This window comes from Indicator indicator, chromosome 10, assembly GCF_027791375.1.
Source record: "Indicator indicator isolate 239-I01 chromosome 10, UM_Iind_1.1, whole genome shotgun sequence".
NCBI lineage: Eukaryota > Metazoa > Chordata > Aves > Piciformes > Indicatoridae > Indicator > Indicator indicator.
The window spans coordinates 8,723,980-8,751,007 of NC_072019.1; positions in this window are offsets into that span (position 1 = coordinate 8,723,980).

Sequence of the window (27,028 nt, forward strand, 5' to 3'; positions counted from 1 at the left end):
AAAAAAGCACCAAAACAAAAGAAAATAAAAAAATCCCAACCATACTTATGAAGGAAAGAGATTTGTGAGGTTACCATAGAGGAAATGTTGATGTCTTACACTGGATGGCTGCATTAGAAATAGTAAATATGCAGGATAAAGTGGCCCTAGAGACAAGAAGGCAAAGCAACACAGAGAATCTGAGCTGTATTAACTTCAGTCCAGCTTAGGGTAAATCTGTCAGGGAAAAACAAAAGACTTTAAGGTAAGATTATGACTTTAAGCAAGGCATATTTTATAAACAGTGTCTACCCACAACAGCCACACAAAGTATTTCACCCCAGAAAGTGCACTGAGAAACACCCTTTTACAGCCTCAATGCCATAGAAGGAGTTGAGAGGGGTTAGTGATTAGAAGCAATTAGTAACAAGAGAGAGCTGTAGTGCAGCTGCTGGGGTGGGAGCAAAGCCTATTTCTGTCCTGGCCCACACCCACTCTCTAGTGGCTGCGGTGCAGGATGTGTTTCAGAAGAGTACGGCTGATTGTGGTTTTCTTTGGGCTTGGGCCTGGTACTTGGCTGTTTCCATGGCAATGGGTAAGTCACAATATCACAGGGTGTTAAGGATTGGAAGGGACCTCAAAAGATCATTTAGTGTCCAATTCCCCTGCCAGAGCAGGATCACCTAGAGCAGGTCACACAGGAATGCATCCAGGTGGATTTTGAATGTCTCTGGAGGAGACCCTGCAACCTCTGGGCAGCCTGTTCCAGCGCTCCATCACCCTTACAGTGAAAGTGGTTTTGCTTATGTTCACATGGAACCTCCTGTGCTCCAGCTTGCCCTTTGTCCTATCATTTGACCTTGCTGAGAAGAGCCTGGTTCCCTCCTCCTGACACCCTTTCACATATTTATAAATGTGAATGAGGTCACCCCTCACTCTCCTTTTCTCCATGCTAAAGAGACCCACCTCCCTCAGCCTTTCCTATTAAGGGAGATGTTCCACTCCCTTAATCATCCTTCTGGCTCTGTGTATGTTTTCTCTTTTCTAAACAGTTTTCTTTTTTTCACCTTTTTTTTTTTTTTCTCTCGGTTGTAATGTCCCAGTCCTAGGCTGGGGAAAACACTTGAAGGACAGTGAGCTGGAGTTACTCCTGAGGTCACAAAATGGCTGTGATGCTCTCGCAAGGAAAGTAGCCTGCCCTGTGAGTGGAGGGAGGTGGATTTGACTGCTCAGAGTTCTGCTTGGGATTAGAGGTGTTTTCTCTGTGTAAAACTGTCTCCTGAAAAGTATCAGAGGCGTGCTAAAGGCAGCTCTCCAACAGGCTTTTCCTAATTAATTCTTGCCTTAGTCAAAGCTAAGGATTTGTGTAAGGGACAGCACTTGTTTTTATCCTAGATCCTTTTCCTGACTTGAAATTGAAATTCAGAGACTTGCTTTTCTTAGTTTGGATTTGCCTCCCTTCATTATTCCTTTCTCTACCATCAGTTGTGTTCCTCATTCCTCTCCTGTCTGTTTTCCATCTTTCTATAGACTTTGCCCAAGGCCTGCATTTCTTCTTGGCAGGCTGAGTCACACTGCTGAAGGTGTTCAGCTATTTGGGGTCGAGGTTCACTTTACCCTGAAAAAGGGGTGGGGGTGAAAACACCAAAGAAAATTATAATTTAAAAAGCCAACAAAAGAAAGAGCAGGCAGATAGGCTTGGTAAAGGATTTGTAAAGTCTGGCTCTCACTGTTTAAAATGGAAATTGTGCTGGAATGGAAAATGGAAAAGTGATATTGATAACTTTTTTAAGGCAAATAAATAGATCTCTAGATGAAAAACAGCTGCTGAACTTAAGACACCAATGGTTTTAGGATGTTCGTTTCACTACAGTAGTAGAGTAGGCCATAGACTTTCTGATTAATACAACTGAGTTTTCACACCTTTTAGCTCTTACATATAGCAATTTACACAGACCTGAAAACAAGCATGTTCTTTTGGCAGCACAATTTGAGATATTTTTACCCAAGAGATTGTTTTAAACCATGGACTTTGTTTTGATTTCTGAAGTGGTAGACAAAGGGTATTACCTTGAATTTTGGATGTGTTTGGTCAGTGCCAAAATTATGGTGAATTACAATTACTCTTAGATGCACTCAAGTCTTTTGTTACTGCTTCGGCAAATATCTGTGAAATAAGTGGAATTCTTGCATCACTAATTCCAGCTGAACACAGTATGGTATTTATTAACACTCTACAGAAACAGTATGTGTTTACCAGAGCATTTGTATGATTGAGCTTGTTTTTTTGAAGTAGATCTGAAAATACTGAAGCTTTTTTGTGGATTAATTTTACTATTTAATGACCTATTAAAAAAAAAAGAAGCACATCACCAGCTTCATAAGGTTTACACGGAGAAGGTGCCCATAAGTGCAACCAATACAAAAAACAATGGAAGAATTTTCAGCTGTTGAAATAGGTAGCAATAGGTTGAAACCCTGTAGTGGTGGAAAAAAAACCCCAACCTAACTGATTTTCCTCTGATCCTATATATTCTGAGTGTGAGTGATTGCAAATTGTGTTTCCCTGGAGAAACAGAGTAGAGATCAAACAAATAATGTGTAATAACTGTTTAATTGCTTTGACCTGTTGAAGAGCGAATTTTACACTGTGGAGAAAGAAGGGAAACTAAACTATGCATATATAATCCAAGTGTTCGATGTGTTATGGCCCAGTGTGTGACACAGTTATCTTCTATATCTGTATCCGTAGTATTTCTGGCTGGTGGGCTGTATGCATGCAAACAATTACTAACACTAGGCATACAGGGAATTGAGGCCAACCAAGTCTGAGTCATAACAACAACAACAACAAAAAAGGCATCAAATGGTGTTTCCAGAGAAGTAAGTCAAGATGAGATGATGGTCTTGTGGAGACTGTTAGTGCCCTTGAAATCTGTTTCAGCAGTTGTTTTTTCTGCTTTGACTAAAAAGGAGAGCTGTGCTGAGTTACCTTCCTGACTCATACATATAGGTATGATGTGTGAATCTGGCAAGAGTATTTGGCCAAAAGTTTACACTGCACCTGGATTCTGCCTGAGCACCTGTTTTATGCTGATTTCAGTGGGGAGATTATGTGGCTGTAGGATAGCTCATATTGAAACTTTCTAGGGTGTTTTTATTCAGGGCAGGCCTTTGTTTTACAAAACAATGTACTTCAAGAATGACTCAGTGAGGGATGTTCAAATTTATATTGCCTTGGGAGTGTTGGGAAAAATGCTGGCTTCCTCCAGTGAGGAGAAATGTGAGTAATGGTTTATATATAAGGACCAGTGATAAAATATTTTTTTAATGACTTACTTTTCTCTCTCTGTCTCATCAACATGCTCCTTATCCACAGGTGTGCTATGTTGCCAGAACATGTCTTTGACACAGAATACCCTTAGGAAACCTCAGTTCTACAGTTCAGGGTGAAATGAAAGACAGGCTACGTTTTCTGATTTCTAATAGCTCAACCTTTGTTAGATGAACATACATTTAAAGGTCCCAAAGACTTTTTTGCTTGGGTTCATTAATCTCATATGTGTAATCATATAATTTGCTGATTACTTCAATACATATTTGGTGGGATTAGATGTGGATGACTTTACCTCCTGAAAGCTATGTGTCTCCGCTGGTACTAGAATGCTAATAAAAAGACTTGTTGCAGTCCTGAGCTGTGGTTAAAGACAGCTTCTCCCTCTCCACAACACCAAAGGAAAATCCATCCCTGGTGTCTGTGGTCTCTCCTAGTGTATATATAACTGTTTTTGTTTACTGTAACTAGGTTTTTGTTGTGGTGGCATTATTGTTTTGTTTTTCCCAAGTCTGTGGCAGTACATTTTGCTGCTGTTTGCTGCTGTTCATTGTTTTTTATTCTTGCTTGATTTTTTTTTTCTTTTGTAATATCATTATATTTACCTATGTACTCATAAAATTCTGGTTTATGTTCAGCAATGCTTGAGCTGATGTGGTGTCAGGACATTATTGTCATAAAGTCTTTGGCCTCAGAGCTGTCCTCCTTTGGCATTTAAGCTGGAAATACACATTTGTTTGGCAATGAGTCAGACTTCAAGAATGCAAAATTCAGTAATGTTTAGCAGTAAGATTTTCCTGTCACTAGTATACTTGAGTTAATAGCTCCACGTAAAGCAAAAATGCACTGTATATATTGTCCATAAAATTCCAAATGATAGAATTATGCCTTGCATCATTGAGAAAAAAATGAATAAATAACACAAAAATGTCAATAAAAAGCCATTCAGTCTGTAAGACCAGTAATATATCATGTAAAAACACACAGTGCATGTTTATAAAAGTAGCCAGAAATTCCAAATATATTGCATGCATGATGATTACAGCAGAAAGTAACAATGATCAGCTAATAATTACTGTGGCAAATCTGGGCCCAGATTTGGCTCAGTCTGCAGAAATACCAGAGTTAGTTTCTACTCTAATCATATAAAAGCAGCAATAGTGTGTGCTGTTACATGTTCCCACAACAAACACTCTTGTGTTGAAGCTCAGCAGCCCAACTTCATGGTTTCTTCCAGTAAGAAATACTTCAGTTTACGGTGAGATTAAGGGCTTCAGTGTTGGAGAAAACCTGAGGGAGAGTCTGTAAAAAAATTCACTGCTGATTTTCAACAGGTAAAGGGTAAAGCTTGCAGAATACCATTACCTATCATCTTTAAGCTCTCTTACCAGCAATCAGTTGGGGAACTTATGGTTGCCTCACTTATGAGTGCTGAGGAGAGGCTTGGCAGCACTGTGCCATGCAGAAATCTCCCTTCTGCTCTTGGAGCCATATATATATACAGACAGTAAAAGAAGGTCAGTTGTAGTTACTTGGAGCATTAAATGTGAACGCTGACGCTCTGAAATTACTTTGATGTGTATGTTCAAAAGGCTTCCTGATTTCAACATTTGCAACTAGGTAGAAATCATATGCCTGAAGTTATGTGCATTTTGCAGCATCCTGCTGAATTGGAGTTACTTTGCCGCTCTGGCTAGAGTCGATTCCCTTATTCACAGTTCTCTGCTAAACTGTGCCATCTCTTTAAGATGTTTGCAATTGTCTGTATTGTGATTTGCTCCAAGACAATGGAGGAGGAAAAATACAGGAATTTTTATTTTACTTATGATATGATTCTCTCTTAAGTGTCAGTATTATTTTGAACAGGAACTAAAACTTAGAAATATGTATATCTTTAGTATTTCTTTGCTGAACTTGAACAGTGGGCTGTCACTTTAGAGCTTTGAAGGAATCATTTCAACAGTCAGCAATACTATTGCCAGACCAGGTGAGTAGTTTCCTGCGGAGGTTTCCTGATGCTAGTGTACAAAAGAAAAGGATCATTCTGCAGTGTAAGCATCCTCTAATTTGAAAAAAAAAAAAAAAAACAACTTTAATGCAGCAATAGTTATTGGAATAACAGCTGGTACTGTCAACACTGTTGCACAGGGCAAGCTGTGGTGGTAGAAATTTGGTTTTTATCTATGATGGGAACTAGCATATGAGCCCTCTCATTTTTTAAAAATTTTCTCTGGGAGAACTAACATAGAGTCACTTTAAAATGTAAATGTTGTACATAAAGAAAGATCACAAGGAGGAACCAAGAGTGAATTCCATTTAGCCTTTTGCCATAGCTGTGTATTTTGAGACCAAGAATAATTGCACCACATCTGGGAATGTAAGAAGCCACAACATAGAATAATTATTTAAAAGTTAACATCTAGCATTCATTCTTTGCAGAATGAGATGCTAAACCAAATATTCACAAAAGCAAAAGGCTTCTCAGTTAAGATGCCAGATGTTTCAATGAAACAATAGTAATTGTTTCACTATCTACTTCCAGATCATAATTTACTTACTGATAGATCGATTGCCATTAGATTATTATTTTTGTTCTTTTCAAAAGTAAATAAAAAGATTGTGGCAGACTTCAAATGGAGACATTAATATATTCAACTATATCTTTTTGTAGCACTTATATATAGCACTTTATATAAAGGTCACAGATGGAGGGAAAACAAAATGTGCTACCTCCACTGTCAAACACAACAGTTCTTGAGACTAGCAAATAGTTCTGTTACCTGAATCTTGTATCCATTTGGGATTAAACATTTTTTTTCCTATAAAAGCATTCAAACATGTGTTCTGTCTGGCATGATATATCCATCACAATACCAGAGCTGCTATTCTAGCCCTGAAAGCAGTTTTCCTCCATGGATGAATTTATTTTAAAGTGCTACATCATCTGAAAAGCCATATGTTTGGGTGAGGGAGAGGTTGTGTTTGGGCATGAAGCAGGGAAGAAGAAGGTCAGGAAAGTGGGAGGTGCATTTCTTTTCCTCCAAAAGAAAGGCATAGGCAGACTAAATAGACTTTTATTTCTAATAAAAGGTGGAGGGAGGAGGGAACTGCCAGAGAAAGTGCATGGAAGAAACATATATTAAATAAAGCATCACTAAAATGTGTATAATTAATTTGCAGAGTATATAATCATGCAGTAAGAACTGGACTAGGCTTCCCACTGGAATTGAATAGTTTAGACTTTTCCCATCCCTGTTACTACCGTGACCTTTGCTGTTACAGTACTGGTAACTGGAAGAAGCTTGTTCAGCAAGTAGAGCGAGTGGCATGCTGGATGAGTTCTCTAAAATGGGGATATCGTCAATTATCTCAACATATTCTGCACCCCAGGTGATACCATGAAGTTGCTCTCAGTATTAGCTGTACTTTTACCTTCCTAAAAAAGAAATGAATAGATTTCTTTATTCTGTGGTGGAACAAAGTGGTTCAGATTCCACTTGCCCAACACCTGCCAGAAACAACAAAAACTTTCACTCGATAATGTTTCCATATACTTAGCTGATTTCTAGAATATATGACTTTAATTGTTGATTGTGGCTTTTTTAGACTGCAAATGGCGTGATAGAAGTTGTTCGTTCTTGAGAGAAAACGCTGTTTTACTAAAGCTTAAGTCATTAGATCAGTTTTTCCATTGCCATTATGTTTTAGAAAAATAATCTTTAAGGAAAAATACCTCAGTCTTCTCTGAATAATGCTTTTTATCCCTGTTATCTGTGACACAGACCTTCACAACATAACTGTTCATTAAAATGCTGTTGCACTCAAAGTAGACTGAAGTAACTGCTCCCAATATCCTACAAAAATGGGTTCTTTCTGTGACTTTTGATAGTGACCGCTTTGTTCAAGTCTTGTTAGATAACTTAGGATTTTGTTTTCTTTTTAAAAAGAAGACTTTCTTGGAGGAAGCTGATATGTAGTTTACAAGTAAAGTTGTTTAAAATTGATCATTTCAGCAATGCTGTTCCGGAAAAGTCTTTTTTTTTTTTTTTTTTTTTTAATGACACTAGCTGTTTTACAAAAACCTTTCAAGGTCTTAAACTATTGTGTTTTTATTAACTACTGTTTTGTTCCCTGTGCTCTATCTTAAAGCTGTGGTTGTGCTGTATGTTGTTGAAAGTGAAGTCACTCTTTTTTTCCAAACTAAATCAAAATTTGCCATGTTCTGTTATTCAGTCTACGGAACTAATTCTGGAAGTAAGTAGGGAAACAATAAAATAGAACTGCAGGGGGTAAAATCCCAACCCACTTCATGCTTGAAGTGGAAAAGGAGGTGCTAACAGGGACTGGAATTGAAAGTTATCTTTATCTAATTTCTCCTATGGCTTTGTCTACTAAAGAAACTTATCCAGAAACAACTATAGCTTACATCATAATAAAGTATTTATCTGGTTCTCTGTCATTTACAGAATGAATCAGTATGACTTCTTATGAGAGACAAAGATTTTTTTTCAGTATCTAAATACTGTAAAAGTATTATAAATGAGATTAAGGCCTTGAGGGACTATTCAGTTTAAATAGCTAAACCCATCTTTTTATTAAATGAGACCAGAAATTTTTCTTAAAACTGTTCTTGAGGGGGGGAAACAGTCTTGGGTTTCAATGAAGTGCTTTGATTATTTTGTTGGGGTTTTTTTTTTTTTTTTTTAACCATGCATCCTGATGACTGGAGATAATGTGTCAGTTCTCAGCTCTTTAGGCTTTCACTGAGATGTCCATTGCTCTTGCACTTCAACATAGTCATGAGGAGCAGTTATCGGGTGGCACCACCTAATTCAGCTGTAGGGTGGCATTAACCTGGGATCAGTACAAGGTATGAGGAGCATTGCCTGCAGGAAGAGCTCTGCATTGGTAATTAGTATTGAGTTATGCATCCAATACCTCAAGTTTTAGAAGAATTTAGCTTATTTTAAAACAGTACTACTCTGCTGCTTGATCCTCTAAGAATCAATTAACAGTGACAACACCAAAATGCTAATAAGGATTTCTTGTCAGTTGTTGTGTGATTATAGTAAAATGATGCTTCTAATCATGATTTGTAAGTGCTTCAGTACTTGTAGTAGAAGGGCAAGTTTTGCTATGTATTGACTTCGTAAGGAGAGCTCATAAAATTTAATGTCAACTTTGTCAAACACTTTGTTAATTTTCAGAGGTGCCATAGATGCCCATGGTCTGACTTCTTTGGTGTTTTGTGTGCATCACTTGCCCAGAAATCTGGGCTAAACAAGACTGCAACAGGGGGTTGGTTAGCTCTTGATATTCTCTTGGAAGGAGTTAGGTGTGCTTTGTCAGATAGACTTAATGTCAAGTAGCTTTTCTCTTGATTGGTTCAAACGTGTGAAAGTTCAAAGAAAGAAGAGCCGTTAAGGCGAGAGTTTAATTCAGACCCAATTTAGAAACTTGGACCTGTGCTTGTAATATAAACAGTTTTTGAAAGAGGCTTTCCATAGTGCCTTTAATTATTAGAAAATTATATTTACACCGTTGAAGTGAATTTACAAATCAAGATATATTTTTTAAAAATATTTTTTTCAAAAATTCAGTTGAGGATTATTTTTCCAGACTTTTAAAAGGCTTTCACTATATTTGAGTATCAGAATATTTTATTTTCTTCCTAGCTACCAGATATTTTTACAACTAAAATCACTTAATAGCCTCTTTCTATCTTTGTGGAAAGTATACTTCTAATATATCATGATATGGTATTCAGTACAGTTAATCATACAAAAATGGATAATTTCCACAGCTAATCAATATGCTGTTATTTTGCTTTTGTGAACTGCTGGTGTTAAGCATCTGTACATGGATACAGGAAAAAACATGCAACATTTTAATACTCTTTCATTTCTAAATTGATGTCTTTGGAGTGTCATGACAGTATCAGGTAATCAATTACAGCAAAATTATCTTGTCTTTGTGGGAAAAATCTCGAGTCTTACCACAAAGTCAATCCAAAGGTAAACTAATAATTAGAAATACTTCAATACCCAAGGGCAGTAGCTCCCAATATCTGGATAAACAGTCCTTATTTGGCAGACATCAATGTGAATGCCATTATATTTTAGACCTATATTATTCTACCTAGTTACTTACTTGATGATGATAAAATCTAAGCCATTCCAGTAGCCCTGAACGAATTTATCAACACATTATTTGCATGCTGTCTTCAGTCATTACCTCTGATTTTCTACTGTGTGGTTTCTCTTTGGGTTAAGAGAATTGAGAATTCTTAGTCCATGGAAAGGAAACATAGGTAAGACAGAAGTTTAAAAGTTCTAGAGAACTGCAGTTCATACATTTGACTCTGGATTTTCTTCTCATATGCTGTAAATTATTTGCTATAAATTTGAGTTTTCACATGCTGTCAAATAATATTTTTCTCCCCTAGGGTTCTTCTACAACCCAGTCTCATCTATTTTCACCAACTTCCAGTCACAAATGCCAGAAGACCAACTTAATGCTAACGAAGTGTCTAGCCTGGTAGATAAACCCTCAAGGAGGCAAGAAAGAATTTTCTATATTAGAGTGGCATTTCAGAACTAATCCCACATTCCAAAAAGTGGCATACTTGGGTTTAGCAATCTGCATTAAATAAGCAGGAGGTAAATTTGCAACAGAAGACTTATTCTGCCTTCCCTGAAGGAGTCTGTTATTTGAGATGCCTTGCCCAGTAATGTAATGTGGATTTGTAGCTGAGTGGAAGTACTTCGAAGTCCAGTGGGAAACAGATAGCATCATCTTTGATTTCTTTTTATTAGTTCTGCCTTTGAATTAGTAATACAAAGAAGGATGAAAGGATGAAGTTCTTCTAAAGCTGCAGGATTTAGAAATTTACATAGAGGAATTATTCTGTGTTGTGTTTGGTGGGGTTTGGTTTTGGTTTCTTTTGGGGAGTGGTGGGGGCGAAGAGCACAGGGCAGGAGGGTGGTGGTAAGGAGAAAAAGTAGAGTTGTCTACCTGTTGAGGAAGCTGATTTAACTAAGATGCAGTATACTAATTGTAGCTAGGAAAAACTTATCTAACATTATCTATTTGAATGTAGTTCTTTGAACTGAGTTCTGTTTTCCGTTAAAATATATGGTGAGCTATCTCATCAGTTGTGATCAATATTAACTGATTGTAACCACTCTAAGATTGCATTCTGCTCTCTGACATGCTTTCTGGCTCTGTGACGAGATCTCAAATGGGTACAAATTTCAGTTTGGTGTAATCCAAACTCGATTCCAACTAGACTCTTCTTGGTAAAAAAAGGCTGTGCCATATTACAGCTAGTACTGGCTCAGTTCATTATTGAATTACACTACAGCCAGTAGCCTGTGAACCACAAATATTCAGTCCTACCATAATCCACTTTGTATTTGGGATCTTGCAGGCTTCTAATTCCTTATTCATCTGTGTTACTCCAGACTTTAGCTACCCCACCATAAAAAGCCTGTGTTATCTATAATGAAATAAAATATCAATCTTCAAACAAGATCTTTTCATCATAATACTAATATTTTATGCTAGTATTTCATATTATACCTTGCTGTGAAATTCTTTTCTTCCCCATTCTTGGAAGAATTTCTTCAAATTCTTGGAAACAAATTGATGGATTACAGAACCTTTTGGCTGAGTTTGAGGAATTGGGTATTCACCAGACAAGGTGATACATGTAGAAGGAAAATTTTCAGTGTTCATGCATGCCAGATCAGAATCATTCCCAGTATTCACTTACTAATTTCAGGCGTATGGGAAGAATTTACTTTTCTTTTTAATGGCCTTTCTCGTTTTCATGTGTGCCTGCTACCTCTCACTGTCACAATTTACTGAAGAAAGAAATGTGAAGGTATCATGAAAAAGGCTACACTTACAGGTCTTGTGTCCCAGAGGGAATTAGAGAGTTTGAGAATTATGTGGGAGTAAATTTAATCTTAGACATTTCCTGAGTAATTCTGCAGATACAAAAAGGGCACTTGGTTCAGATTTAAGCCAGGATAAGAAGTTAAACTTGGGCTGTACTTCAGTATGAAAACTTTGGAGTCAGTATCAGTCTAAACAGTTTTTAGCTATTCTTTGTTGCATCTTTTGTGCTCTTGCAGTTTCCTCTATCAGCTGTACTAGTATCAGCATAAGGGAATTGAAACTGGGAACAGATCTAGGTTTTTTTGACAAAATTTTCTTACAATAGAGAGCTGGGGAAGGGAAAAGTTAATAAAAGGATTACAGAAAGTTTAAATCATTTTTTGCTGCTGAGTATTTGATGTTATCAAATCATGGCCTTAGCAATAGTTTTGTTTACCTATAAACCACTGATTCTCTGTGTATTTGAAGTCCATGGAGTAGATCTCCAAAGGACAGTTTAAAACAAACCAAAAAATCATCTTCTTTTAATAAATTCTGATTATATAAGATTATAGTCTTCCCTTGCAGGAAAATGGGAATTTGGTCTTCCACTGGCTGAGCCAGACCCAATCCTATCAATCATGTGGGCTGGGGAATATACAGGTTGAATTGTTCTGGTTGTAGTATGTTATATATAAAAGGCCCATTCTGGAACTAAATCAAATTTCAGCTTACCAGTCCAGGCAAATGTAGTGGGATCTTCAGAAATGGTCTGTGTTGAATGGAAATAAACTAAATAAACCTTCCTGTATGGCTCATTGAGAACACCAGGATCTTATATTTGAATGTCAGAGTCCTCATCTGGATTCGCTCAGTAGACTATGGATTTATACAAGATACTGCTTATTTCCTACCATTTTTTAGAGACTCTCATGGTGCAAGAAGTTCATAGGGAGCAACAGTAATAGTTTTATATGTGCTCTGATTAATAGGGACCACCCTATGTCTTGCATGTGTGACATTTGGAAATATCTGTTATTTAGTTCTGATGAGACAGATCTCAGCAAGCACCTACAACTGTTAATGGTTACTTCTAAAAACTTGCTTATTAGCATGTCCAGCTGAGACTCAAGCAAAGTTTGAGGGGCACTATTTCTGTGCCCAGTAGTAATTTAATCATATAATAAAATGCAAAGTCAATACAATTGCATCAGCGCTATGATTCAAATACACGGAAACTCAGATTTCTGGAAAACTATCTGGGCTAGAGGCTTCCTGCTGTTTCAGATGATTATTGCTTCCCTAGTGAAAAGAGAGGGGGAAATGATTCAAGCAGGTAGCAGTTTCTTAATTGGCTTCCTTAGTCTCACATCATTCACATATGGAAGAAGCAAAATCAGGTTAACACCCAAACTTAAACATAGTAGAGATGTATTCTCATGATGTCAGTAATAAAAGTATGTGTAGAGCAACATGTATATTCTGGAAAGGAAACTGACTGTAAAAGCCAAGAAACATAGTCTGGCACAAATCTTATTACAAGTCCAAAAAGACTTGATGATATATAGATAGGTATAGCATAACAGCAGGAAGAAACATGGAAAAGGGGGATGGGTAGCTGTCTTCTGTGTTTGTAGTACCAGAAAGTGTCAGCTAGTGTTTTGCATTGGGAGTAGCTAAAATTGGTAGTAGTGAAGTTCTGCAGTGCTATTGCTTTGTTTCACTCCGAGTTTGACATAAGCACAGTCCAACTGCAGCAAGTTTTTTAATACAGTGAGGATCTGGCACAAGCTGTGAACACCCACAAAAAAAAAAAAAAAAGGGGAGATTCCTCAAATTATCAGGAGTTCAGATCATATTTGGAGAAATGTTCTTCTGTTGTCTTTATAATTGCTATGATTTTTATCACAAGCATTAAGTTTTCCTTGTGGTGAAATGTTCAAGACATTTTATGAGAAACATGCAGCTACAGTTTTTAAAGACCTGCTGAGGTAAAAAGTAAGAATAGATTTTTACTCACTTTAAAATTTGCTCAGCTAATAAAATGCACAGGCAAATAAAATCAGTTTTAATAACTGCATATTCAAAATAGATATGCTCTGAAGGTAGTTACCTGTGTTCTAGGACACAGTGCACAGTGTATAAGCAATCAGTAAAATGTTTCTGGTTTAATTTAAAGGGCTGATTTTTCCCTCTGGTTTATTCATTGATTATATTTCATTTTTCTGGGGTAAATACATCATTGTAAAACAAGCATATTTATTGGCGAATGAGCAGAGAGGCCCAGCTCCACAAGAACTTTTACAATAAATCTTTGCATTGGGTGCATTGGGTTTTGGGGGACAGGGAGGTGATCTTCTTGAAAATATAATTTCCTTGATGTTTTCACGCCCATTGTTAAACAATCTCTTCTTGTAATGAGAGTGATGCAGTTATTGGATAATACATGTTAAGGATATACATATCAAAAAGGTAAACAGAGCAAGGCAGGAGGGTTGAGGGGGGATGGGTGGGCAACAAACAGATTAATACAATTGGCACAGAAACTGTGCTGTAAGACACCTAAAGGTCTGGCTGTTGTAGTACCCTAGTTCTGATACCCCCTGCGCTTTTCTGAAGCTTTCTTGTCATGTATTTGGGCACCAGCCTTGAAAATCTTAACCAGCCACATTCCCAGCCCTTCTCAAGGTAGTTACTCTGAGTGCCAGAGCCATGAAGTCAAGGTAGATGGTTGCTTAGGGCAGAAGACTACCAGAGGCAGCAAAATTAGCCAGGGCCTTGCTGTTTTGTCTGTCACAGAACCCTTAAAAACCAGACTTGTCAATAAAAAAATGGTCTGAGGGGTGTGGGAAAAGAGCTATTTTGTCCATTACCAGGTCTGGACTGGCTGGAACTGATTTTATCCCATTATCCTAGGGATGGCAATTAATTTTTTATTATTTTTCCTCCATTCTGGGAAGCTGGAGTTAGATATTTGCCTGCTCTTTAAAGACAAAAGTGGCATATTCTCTATAAATTTAGCAGACATTAAAAGCAGCAACTTGATAAATCTATTGTTTCCTTCATCCACTGACACTTGTAACAATTAAGAACATTTACAAATCTAAACAAAATTAAGAATAAGCAGAGAAATTCCTAATCTATCCAAAGCTGCATTACTACTGCTTAGTATCTCAGCTCAGTAGTGGGGAAGGGGGAGCATGATAAATGACTGAGGAAGGACGTGCTTCAATAGAGGTCTGCTTTGGTCTGCAAATTAAGCCAAAATGAATTGGGCAGAAACATACTTTGAAACAACCGTCATCTTGCCCTCTCCTTTCCCCCTGAGTACATTAATGATTACAAGATGTGGGCTACATATCTGAGCAGCAACAAGAGCCTGCTTCCCAAAGAGCAGAAGAATATGGGAACACACCCAGAGGAAACATACATTAGCTAACAGGCTCTTAACATTAAAAAGTACTATCAGCAACAAGGGATTGTAATACCACACATATTAGAACCAGGCTTTGCTTCTGTATTTTATTGGGATGTTAAATGTACAAAGTAGCCATTTTCAAATAAACAGGGAATTGTCCTCTTTTTTCTTTTTCTTTTCTTTTCCCCTTCAGAAGACTTGTATTAAAAGGTCAGATCTTGCTGACATTTCTCCACTACATACAATAGCACTTTACATTCCCTGGACATGAAATGGCTTTCTAAGACTTAATCCTACTTCATAGTCGAGGAAACTGAGGTACAGATAGGTGAAATAACTAGTGCAAATGGCCAGAGTAAAACTTAAGTTTCTTGAAATCATGTCCTATGCCTACTTCATTGATTAATGCTGTGTTTCTGGTAAGCAGTCTTTTGTCAGCTCTTTAGTGACTTTTTTCTTGTTCTTAGAAGTAAAGTGAATTTAAGAGAGGCATAAAGAGAACACAGTTTTCATGAAACAACATAAATCTGTCTTCCTGTGCCTCATTATTTTCTTCTCTGAGACATCTGGAAGAAAAAGGCCATGTATTTTCAATCCCTTATGCTGTCTGCTGTGAATGTATTTGTTCTCTATGGATTGGGAGGGTATAGTCTCACCAAATGACATTTTTCAGATTTGTTTGCCCTACAGATGAAAGGATTCTGCTTTGGTTGTTGTGATGTGATTTGGCTAAGTTTAATTTTGCATGTGGTTAATATTCTGATATCTGCCCTCAAACAGTTCAAGTGGCACCTTACAAGGAAACAATCTCTTTGGTGATCTGGCTGCTGTAGATCACAGGATCACAGGATCTTAGGTGTTGGAAGGGACTTCTGGAGATCGAGTCCAACCCCCCCTGCCAGAGCAGGGCCATAAAATCTAGCACAGGTCACACAGGAAAGCATCCAGACAGGTCTTGAAAGTTTCTAGAAAAGGAGACTCCACAACCTCTCTGGGGAGCCTGTTCCAGTGCTCCATGACCCTGACGGTAAAGTAGTTCCTCCTCATGTTGAGGTGGAACTTCCTGTGCTGTAGTTTACATCCATTGCCCCTTGTCCTTCAGTGGGTTAACTTAGCTCTGCATTAGGAAAATACACTTTTCATAAGCCGTGTCTTTCAAAGTCTTTTTCCCCTCTTTCTTCCTTAGATGATCCAAAGATGACTTTGTACTGGTCTTAATAGCTATAAGGAATGACATACTGGGCTCTTCAGTTTCTACTTAGACTAAATAATAAATCATTTTATTAAGCATGTATTATTACTTAAGCTATCAACAAAATTGTAGTTGCATTTTACTGCCTAATCGAGAGTTTAACTAGTGAGACTAGAGTGTGTTTGGACTCATATTATTCCCTCTGATCACTGCTGTTACACATACAACCAGACTTTAGCTTTGTGTGGTTTATTCTATAGCTATTTTGGCAGGAAAAAAAAAAAAGTTTTATTTAATAATAATAAAAAATAATTTTAAAAAATATTAGTCTTTTATTGCTACTGCTTCCAAAATTATTATAGGCTGAATTCATGTAAAATCTATCACATTATCCAAGGGCATTTTATAAATAGCTTCAAGCCACTGCTAGCTTTGGTGAAGATATAAAGGCATAATATCAAAGTCAGCAGTAACTTTCAGTAATTTGTTCCAGGGTTAGTGAATGTAGATCAAAGTATACATCTATGTGATATGTCAAGCCACAACAAATTATATTACAAATTGTATACCTTCTTCAGCCAAAGTCAGAAACAAAAATGGAGTAAAATGTTTCTGGTTTTATAAGCAGAGAAAATAAGTTGGCATTTTTATGATAGAAGGGGTATTTCTTAGCAAATCAGCAAATCAGACTTTCTCTCCTCAGTCCACATTAAATATTTACTTTGTTTGACAATAAACACACATGTTCATGGATTTAGAGGTGGGTGGGGTTTTTTTCCCTTAAAAGAAATAAGCTTTGTCTAATAATTCTGCTTTTAAAAGAATATGGTTATCTAATCATTTATATTGATCATACTTATTTGGCTGTTAAAGATCTACTGTCAGCTTCTTTTCCACATTTGGATAATAGACATAAGAAAGCAGAGCTCCAAAGATTTTTATGCTAATTAAATGTAAAAAAAAAAAAAAAAAAGCGCCCCAGAGTGTCACCATAGGCACCAATAATGCACAATTTTACCTAAAAAATCAAGAAAAAAATGTCATTGCTTGGTAGTGTTAAATGTAGGACTTGATTGCATTGGGTTCTGTATAGGAATGCATATGTGGATTTACACACATTGATGTGCTAATGTACATATATATGTTAATATAACTTGGTTTTGCCTTATCTCTTATCTCAGTCAGGGCAAAGGTATCCTTTGGAGACCTAGAAGTTTTCATGATGAGCATACAGGAAGTTCCAAGGAACTTCATCAGCCATTGCCTCTCTCCCTCCATCTCTTCTTCCCACTCTTTTTCTTCTTGAGAGAAAAAGAAAAAAAGGCAAAACATAACAGACTCAAAACATTGTTGTTTTTCCAAGAGCCAAGCCCTTGCCAAACCAAAGATCCCTGTGGACAGCTGTGCGTTTGTGGGCAAGACTTTACTGAAGAGTGTGGGACGATTAAATGTTTTTCACGTTTGCTTGTTTTTGCCAATACAGAGCTGGCAACTATTGTCCAAAATTTAGAAATGCTTTAGAGACCACAGTATAGTATCAGATAATCTCATTAACCTCTCTACTCAAGGTTAGTATTTCACTGAGTTTTGTCTAGAAAGAGGTGACCTTTTTTACTTTATGGCACTTTGGGTTGCCTTTTTCATTTAGCTGAGGTAATCTCATAGATGAAGTGCCGACAATGGTTGGTGCACTGCTGTTTGTCTCCTGTTTGGGTCTGTAATATGTGGTGTCTCCACTGCCTGTTGTTGTGCCCTTTAGCCTGTTTGTGGTCCTGTGAATCCACAGAGGACCAACTTCAACAAAACTCCCCTGCCCCTCTGTGACCGTGGCGGGAGGCCTTGCTGCCTCAGGGGCCAGCTGTGAGCTGAGCCGCTGCTGAGGCTCTCCTGTGCCCCACAGGGTGTTAAAATCCGGTTGGCAAAGGAGTGCTCCGAATTGAATTATTCTGGCTGCTGCAGGAAACAAACGGTGGCTGGAGTCTTGCCACCTTTTTGGTTATGCAAATCAGGAATTATGCAGAAGAGCTATTTGATTCTTGTTTTATTTTTGCTTAATCAGTTGTCAACATGTTTATACTGTTCAGTCACTGTCACTTGCCATTGTTTTGCCCTAACTCCACATTCACAGAGGAGTTCATCACAGGGAAGGGCGGGTAAAAGGGCTGTTCCTTTGAGAAGCAGCCGGGTGAGGCTCGCAGGCAAGCACCATTCCCCAGAGGCACGGGAAACCACCTTCCTAAGCATGCACTGCAAACCCCATCAGGCAGAGAAGAAAACAGAAATTGCCAACTCTTCTATCGGCATATTAAGGACATGCCAAATTGTTTCCATTTCATGCTGGCTTGTCCTAAGAAAGATTCCTGTCTTAAGTGTTGGGTAGATCTAGATTAACTTTATTATCTGTAATTGAGTTATCCTGAATTTGCTCCACCCTAAGGTTGGTATGTAGTGCAGGGCCCTTTTTGAGGAAGAGCCTTCCTCATGGTAGGAGGAGGGAAGGATGACGCCGACAAGAGAAGAACTTTAGTGTCCACACTGCCACCTACCTGGGTGCTGTGCCCGGGAAAGACCAAGACAGGTAGGTGTGAGAGCTACTCCTAATAGGCAGACACAGTATAAACCCATCATCCTTACTAGGAAGCAATTGAATGAAGCTAGCAGTGTTGACCCACCTGTCATTAGGAGAGATCCCATTGGGGCTCAGAGCTTATTCTAGCACAGCAAGTTATAATTTCTGTTTCACAACACTAGCTCTTGTAAATATGATGTAGAAATCAATAAGTTGATTTTTTTTTCTTAAACTTGTGTTCCAGTTTGCAAGTTATTAAGAAGTTCCTTCAGTCTTGCTTTGTAAAGATCTTACTGTGTGTTCTGTCATACCATCTCTAAATTTTGCACTGCATCTTAAAAAGACATGCTTGCTTCCTTTCTTGAATTACAGAAGCTCTGAAAGATTTTTAAATTCTCAGATCACTGTGAATCATGACAGCTGTATTAGTTCGTGGAGTCAAATTGATAGTGTGTGTTTTGCGAGATTTGTTAGTGGTTTGGTTTGGTTTTTTTATACTCTTGTAACTTTACCATAATATGCAATCACCTTCAAGCAGTGTGCAAATGACGCATCCAGTGTCTACTAAAAATTGGTCCTGCACTAAATAATTACAAATTTATACCTATTACAACTGAGGCTTGCAGAGTATACAGAAAATATTCACATCCCTCAGCTGAAAAAAAAATGTTCCTTTTCTTTTTCTTTCTTTCTTTCTTTCTTTCTTTCTTTCTTTCTTTCTTTCTTTTTTCTTTCCTAAAAAACATGGAATTGGTGGCAGGTAGGAGCAGTGCTTTGTTCTCATAAATGAGAAGAGCTGTAAACATTGATTAATCTTCATGTAAATTCTTTTTGCCACAGCCCTGCTTGACAGATCATTATCCTCTCAAATGCCTGTCTCTTTAGCCATACTGCCTTGAGACTTTGTCATACTCTATTAAGTAAACTGGGTTGTGCATGGCTTGGAAAGGAGAACAATAGAGACTTGGATGTTGCAGTCGGGGCTGTTGGCAAATTAATAGATGACACCTCTTGCCACTTACAGAAGCAAGAGGAGTACTAAATCATTTCATCAACACAGTGCTCAGCAGTGGTGTTTTGGCTGGGTTTACTGTGGCTGATGAGAGACAAAACTAAAATGTAACAGTTGCTCAGCTCCTTGTATGATTGTTAAGCCTGGAATCTTGGCCAAGTTCCATTTTGGGTCATTATGTTGTCCTTTCTGCTGTTCCCCTGTAGTTTCAGCTGGATTAATTCTTTTTTGCTTCCCCTTCTGGAACCTGCTATGTGGTGCTGCTGGCACTTTTCACTGGCATCTCAGAGGCTGACTGCATGTCAGCGATACATGGATGTGATGGAGTAATCTTCATCTAAAGCCTATAAAGTAGTTAATCTAAAAAAAGATAAAAGAACCCTAAATAAAGAAAGAACTATCACTGTTATTAGATTGCAAATAGGAAGTAGTTATTATCATCATACTGAGGTGCACACTTGATGTCCAAGGCAAGGAAAAAGTCTTTTGAGTTGGTTTTGGTTTCCCCATTCTCCCATTCATATTACCTCTGACAGCCTGCTTTTATCCAGTCACTGCTGACCAATATGCATTTATCACATTCCAGTATCTCCAGGGTAACACTTTGCCAGCTAGAGATGGAAATTTTTTTATTCAATTTCCTGTGCACAAATGACCTTCTTCAAAATACCTATGGTAAGCAAGGCATTGTCCATCCAGCAGTGAGGAAGGGCACCACCCTGAATACTTGGTAACCAGAATCAGTATAAGTGAAAGAAAAGCAGACTCATAAACCAAAGTTTTTTCCCAAGTAGTATGCTCTGAAGTGTAGTGAAACTATACTAGCTATTATCTGTTCTAGGTAGCGTATAGGAAATGGCTGGTTAAATAGAAAATATTTCAAAAACAGTTTTGCCAAGTAGTTTGTGTATATTCACAAAATATTTCTTTTTATGTAATCAAATACTTAAAATTATCTAAATATCTCTTAGCTTTCATTGTTGTCAGATGCCTTTGTCCATTGTATTACGTTGTTAAGCAACCTCTGTTCTGTATTTTCATTGGCTTCTGGCTAATACTGTGCAATAATAGTCTTTGTCCTTTAGCCGAAGGTGTGGGACTAAGTATTACTTGGAGAAAAACAAATGAAATGAACATGCTGACCTCATTACAAAATAAGTGATTGCCAAACAAATATTTCTAGCTTCTTCCTTAGAAACAATCTGATAAGAAACAGACAAGTATGACTTCTGTTCATCTTGTAAACACTTTGCATAAGTGTAATTAAGGACAAACATTTTTCTTTTCCCACAGTCAATTTTAATTATGATAGCCTCCTCTTCCAATGTCCAAAGATTTCTTACTGAGGTCATGGGTGGATTATTGCACTTGGAGGGGATAACAACTGAACTGAGATCCTCTGTTGAAACTGAGATTTCAGATTATTTTTATCTTAGTCCACATTTTATTTCAGAGTGAAGATCCAAACAGTAATATTAAGGAATGTCTTTGTCAAAAATCTTCATACCACTACTTGCCCTTTTATTTTTAAAAAAATTACTATAGTGTAATTTCTTCCTTGAGAGGTACCCAAAACTTACAGTAATTAGAAGAGTAAAGCTATTGGGAGAGAGGAAGGTAAATCCAAATGCAAGGACATTTAAACAGCATTTTATGTCTCTGCTTTTCTTAAGTAAAGCTATAATAATAAGTTTCTCTTTTGAATAAAAACTTAGCAGAAACTTAGAACATAGGAGAATTTAGCTTGGAAGGAACCCTAGCACACAAATTTTAAGAAAATATATTATTTGGCCAGTGATTATATGAAGACTTTGAGATAACTTCTTTAGGACTCATTCTTTCTCCTAGACAATGAAAAAGTACTCTGTCAGATAATTCCAGCAGTTATGACAACTTGCATTTAATATCTAATTGTATAAAACCAAGAGAACAAATAGTGAAGCTGTGAAGAAGATCATCATCATTGTAATATGCTTAGAAGTTTAAGAAAAACCTAACAGGACAGTTCTTTATCAAATCATGCTAGGTATATTTATTAATGTGTTTGCATTAATGTGTTGGAATTTTCTGAGGCTGTTTCACAAAAAAAAAAAAACTATACCACTTAACAGTCTTACTAAACCGCATGCATTAATGAAAACTGAAGTGTTTTGAAATCTGGCTGAAGGGTTAAGAGTTTGGCATAATGAAGTCTCTAGAAAGGTTTACAAGTATGAACGGTGAGACAGCAATTTCATTTAGCTTTATGAGGAAAGGCTAATAGCATAGCCTGTAAATTTATTAATATATTATTTGGTGAGGAAGGGTGAATATCACTAAGGATAGAGGAATAGTTCTAGGAGTAGAACCAGAGAAATTCATAGGCAGAAAAATTAGACTTGGACAACATTAAAGCTGATATATCTGGCAAAAGTGTAGCACAGCACAAAAGTACTGAAAGGTTGAAGAAATGCTCTGCTGTTAGTGAAAAGTGAACTAGACTGGTGTATGCAGTACGAAATGACTCATTTTTGCCTGCCCACACATGGGTGTCAGTGAAGTAGGATTGTGGAGTATGACAGTGTCTCTGCTGTAGCTACAAAACTATTTAATCAACATAGAAAATACATTAGCAGATGAGAAGGTGTCTGAAGAAGACTTTGAGAATGCTAAGAGATAAATTGCTGTCACAGATAGATTAGGCTTATGCACTGTAGAGTGACTTGCCCGCCAGATCCTCCCAGCCTGCTTCTTTGTTTAAAGAGTCACAGGACAGAAAGTGGAAAAAATAGTGGGCTGGGTTGGTTATTCTGCCAGGTTGGATGGCCTATATGCCTGTGGCATTCTCTCTCTCCTTTCCCCAACCTTCTGTAGGATCTGACACGAAAATGAATGCACACTTATGTGAATAAAATGTGCATAGGTGGAGATCCTGATAAATGGCATACGTAAGCCTGGTCACAGGATTGCAGTTGGTATGTGTGTCACATCAGGTAACAGGGCTTAGATGCTCTCTCACAGCTGACACATTCATCATATCACAGGATTGTATTTATGTCTTAGTTTGCAACAGGTAATCTAGATCTTAGGTACCATTTTCCAGATACTGCAACCTTAATTCATCTTCTGGAATTAAATGGCTAGGCCCTTAAAAGTAAAACTATTTCTGTCCTTGTGGCATTTCTTTCCTACTCTTATAAACCTAGTTTCTGGCCTTTCTGCCACTTAGGAAGTGGCATTAAGTGGAATATTTTTAAGTATTATTTCTTTGACAGTAAACAATCTGCCAATATCTCAGGAATTCCTACAAACAGAGGAGAAACTTCTGGTCTCCAATTGTTTGTTTATGTGTGTGTTTACAGGATGAAGTTTAAGGGGAAAACAGGACAGGAATACTCTTAGAAAATGAACAAACATAATATAACCTGACCCTGGAAGTATAAAAATGAAAAAGATTGACAAGGAATTGTATATGGTTATCCTTTTTATCATTCAAGGAAAACCAGCACTTGAAGTAAAGCAGTGTCTTTGAGAATCTCTCTAGAATGTAGCTTACAAACTATTCTGCTAATTCAGCATAAAACTGATATTTACATTTTTATACCTTTGAGTTAAATGCTGCAATTTAGATTTAGTATTCTTGGGGGGAAAGGATGGACTTAAAAACAGCAGGTAACAGAGACAGGAAGTGCATTTGCTCCAGTGTGCTAGTTCTCCCAATGTGCTAGAACAATAATAATATTGGGTAGAACAAGCAATGGAGAACTCATCCAGAACTGATTCTGGCATTTAGATTTAAAGTCTAGCAGTGCTTGCTGATGTGCTCTGAAGAGGGTTCAATAGCTAAAATAGCATCACCAAAATTACACTCCATATTGTGACTGAATCCTGTAATAATTATAAAGTGAGTTCATGTTCTTGGCTGTGAAGAGAAACCAAAACAAAGTGAAGTTGCGTATAAGTCCTGACAGATTCTTTTATTGTTAAATTGTGCTGTTATTTGGACACCTCTGCTTTAGAAGCTACTGATAACCACAGACACCTACTTTTACAGTGAAGATATGAAAATTTCTTTAGTCTACTGTGGGCAATGAAAGGATTAGCTATAATCATATCTAGGCACCAGTTGTTGTTCTGTAGCTCTGTAATTGTAATGAAAATCCATAATCTACTTCATGTCTTGCAAATCTTAATTTGCAGATGTTGGTAGCAATTGGACATAAATGTAGTACTGCCATGATCTAATTTCTGTCAGATCTCCACAAGAACAGAAATTAAAATAGGAGATTATTGCATTTGGAAATTATTTATTTATTTATTTATTTTAAAGGTCTTTTAAAGCAACCTGTTTGATAATATTTCTAGCATTTGCAGGCTTTCTGCTTCAAAGTGATGGGGAAAAAATTGAAAGAATTTCATTTAAATTGTTTCATTTCAGTTAGCTTAGTCAAAGTACTCAGAGCTAGGGTATTGCTGAACAGCAAGGCAGAAACATCAAGCCTTCTGCCTTAAGAATGCAAGTTTCCTACTAGAAAAAGACCATAATTCAGCTTCTGCTGTATCCTACCATCCTACAAACTCTTCCCTCTTCTTGCTTCAAAATTGGATCAATCAAAAAATAATCTTTCATTTCCAGAAGAAACTGTTTTAGAAACACTGACCCAGTTTCCTCATGATCAGACTTGGGAATGTTCATATTCAAAATTATTTTGATTCCTCTTTTTATATGCTTCTGATTTAATCAGAGTGTTCTTTAGATAATAAGATGGATTAAATTGTTTTCATCCACCAAAGTTTGGGAATGTGTTGCTAATGCAGCTACTTTTGAGTGAAAAGCCTTTATTCTGAATAATTATGCATTCCATTCAGGACCTCGCTGATGGGAAGCAAAGTTTCTTTCCTTCATTTGCAGTACTTAAGTGAAGAGCCAGATGGGTCCAGTAGCTAGAGCAATAAAAGAAGCTCTGCTATGCGTTTGGTTGAAGTTCAATACCATTGCATCCCTAATAGCAGCTGTTTCTTTTTGAACCTGGGGTTATGAAAGATGAACTGCATTAAGTGGTAAATCATTAAATATCAGCTGAGTAAAAGTACTGTGGTGTGTTAGCCTGTCTAAATAACCAGTATCTGTCTCCTCACATGCAAAGAGTTGTTATTTAAAATAATTCAGTGAAACACTGACAAAAGGGCCAGTACTCAACACACACAAAACAATCTCATATAGCTTTTTTTTGTTTAAGGGTTTCAGCCAGTGACTGATGATCAGCATATACCCAGCTTAAGAACTGATAATAGAATTTTGTTAAAATTCCCAGTGTGTGTGCATATGTGTGAAGAGAAATACTTATGTATCAATTATATAGAAATTGGTAATTCTGTTCTCCTTCCACTTTTTCCCTGTTATGTGATTGTCATGTCTTAAAATCTGTTTAAATTCTACCTGCCTGATATCTTAGCTTTCTTCTGAGTGCTGCATTTGCTAGTTTTATCTTGCTTTTATGCAGTATGTGAAGACCACAAACAGAAAAACATATGCTATTTGAAAATCAGATCAAATCAGGAAGGATGCTGATGGCCTGAATAAAATTGTTTCAAGCTAGACCTTTATTTGTCTGCAAGAATTAGTTTCTATAAAATGTCAGAACAGATTAGCACTGGAAAGCTCCCTATTGTGTGTAGTCTCACAGTGTTTAAACAGATCATTTGTGGCGTGAATTTTTTACTCAGCTTTGCTGTCTTGTGTATTTGCAGGGTGTTTGTTACTGCTTTTCTCAGTGTATATGCTGTCAGTCCTTTATCATTTTGCATTGTCATATGCTCAAGAATGATATAACAAAAGAACCATTACCATACAGATCACAGCTCAAACTTCTGTATCTTCTTCTCTACCAAAATCCAGGAAAACTGTGAAATTCCCACTCCCTAAGTTAAGGATGTTGAAACAGGCAGCCATGTAAATATGAAAGAGATTACTCTCACCATTTACCATTTTTAACAGGGAAAAATTTTGTCTTATGAGGTGACTTAGATAGAATTTGCATAAAAACTTTCAGTGTTCTGCTGATATTTGTCTGAAGTGCATAACGTGGTTATTGGGTTTTTAACTCAGAATGCAACTAGAACCACTAGTGATGTTCCACTCATTAATACAGGTCCGTGGAACTGTGCAGAATAAACATATGGAATGGGAAAAGCTTCATGAAACAGTAATGCTATCCAGACTTACTAATACACAGATGTACTGCAGACTTCTCCATAGTTTGTTTGAAAGTTACAGAAGGATTTCAAAATCCTTCTGTAGTTACTTTTGTGTCCTTCTCTTTCCTGATGTTGCTTTCTGAAGTCCAAAGGCTTATTAATTGGTTTTTGCAAATGATTGGATGCATTTGACTGTCCTGATCTAGCAAGGATGATATCTGACTGTGTAGCCCAAGAATAAATAAAACAGTAGGCACTGCCAAGTTAAGATGTTTGCATTAGAGTCTATTGGTATCTTGTTGTCTCTAGAGATGCAGTTTGGGACTTAAATATTCCATTAATGAAAACTTTATACAGGCAAACCGTGTTGGTATTTTATGTTGAAAATAAGTGGCTGTAATCCTATTAATTAGTTATAGTCTCAGGTATAGACTGAGTGCTCTTTTCCCTTACTGTTTTAAGAAGTATAACAGAAAAGAATATAGTACGAAAAGTGATTGAATTTGACCTGTCTGCAGTCATTGCCTTTAAACCAAAGTGAAAGGACAGCAATCTGGACTAACTTGAAATATGTAAGCAGTTACATCAGTCAGCTGTGTTCTGTGGTAGCCAATCATGGCTTGTTGCTCTTAATTTCTATTAAGATTATTGAAGATAAATAATAACTTGCATAACTTCACACAGGACGTAAGCTAATTCTGAGCTATTAAAAGTCCTGCTTCTGACTGTATCCTCACACTGTCATGGCATCATTCCTCTGTTAGTTCTAATTCTATATCTAAATTGAGGCTGGAAGAATTAGATCATGCTTCTGAACTTTGGTTTCCCTTTCATCACACTAGAAGGTGTGCCTTGCTTACTTGGTTAAGTATCTGCTGGCTGTTCAGACAGGACTGTTGACAAAACAATGTAGCCCTTACATTTTTGTTAGGGTATAAATTAACTTGTAAATCACATCATTCTTAATAACATTAAAAAATAGGCCTCATGGTGAAGCACATCATTAAGTGTTTATGCAATTAAACCCATCAGATATGTTTACAGTGGTAGCCTCTGAATATCCTGTATTTAAAATGAGCTGTGCTGGAAAGAGTATGAGAAAAATGTAGCCACCACTCCTTTGTCAGGACAAAATGTCAGTACCCGCCACTCTCAAGAAGCCTTTCTTAATCCCTGTGATTAAGTGCGTGAATTTATCCACCTCCTCACTCCAGCTCTTATCTCTCGTTTGTTTTTATATCAGGAACAGTGACTGGGATTGAATCTGAGGAAGCACAAAATGTAGTCCCCATATGTGGAACATATACAGAGATTGTCACAGTCTCTCATTACCAAGCAATTATATTAGATGGATACTAATATAAAGTTGTTTAAAAAAAATAAAAAACAAAAAACAACAAACTAAAGCAGCATGGAGACAGTCTTAAGTGTTCCCTCTATTCCTGCTTCTTACAATTTAACTCTAT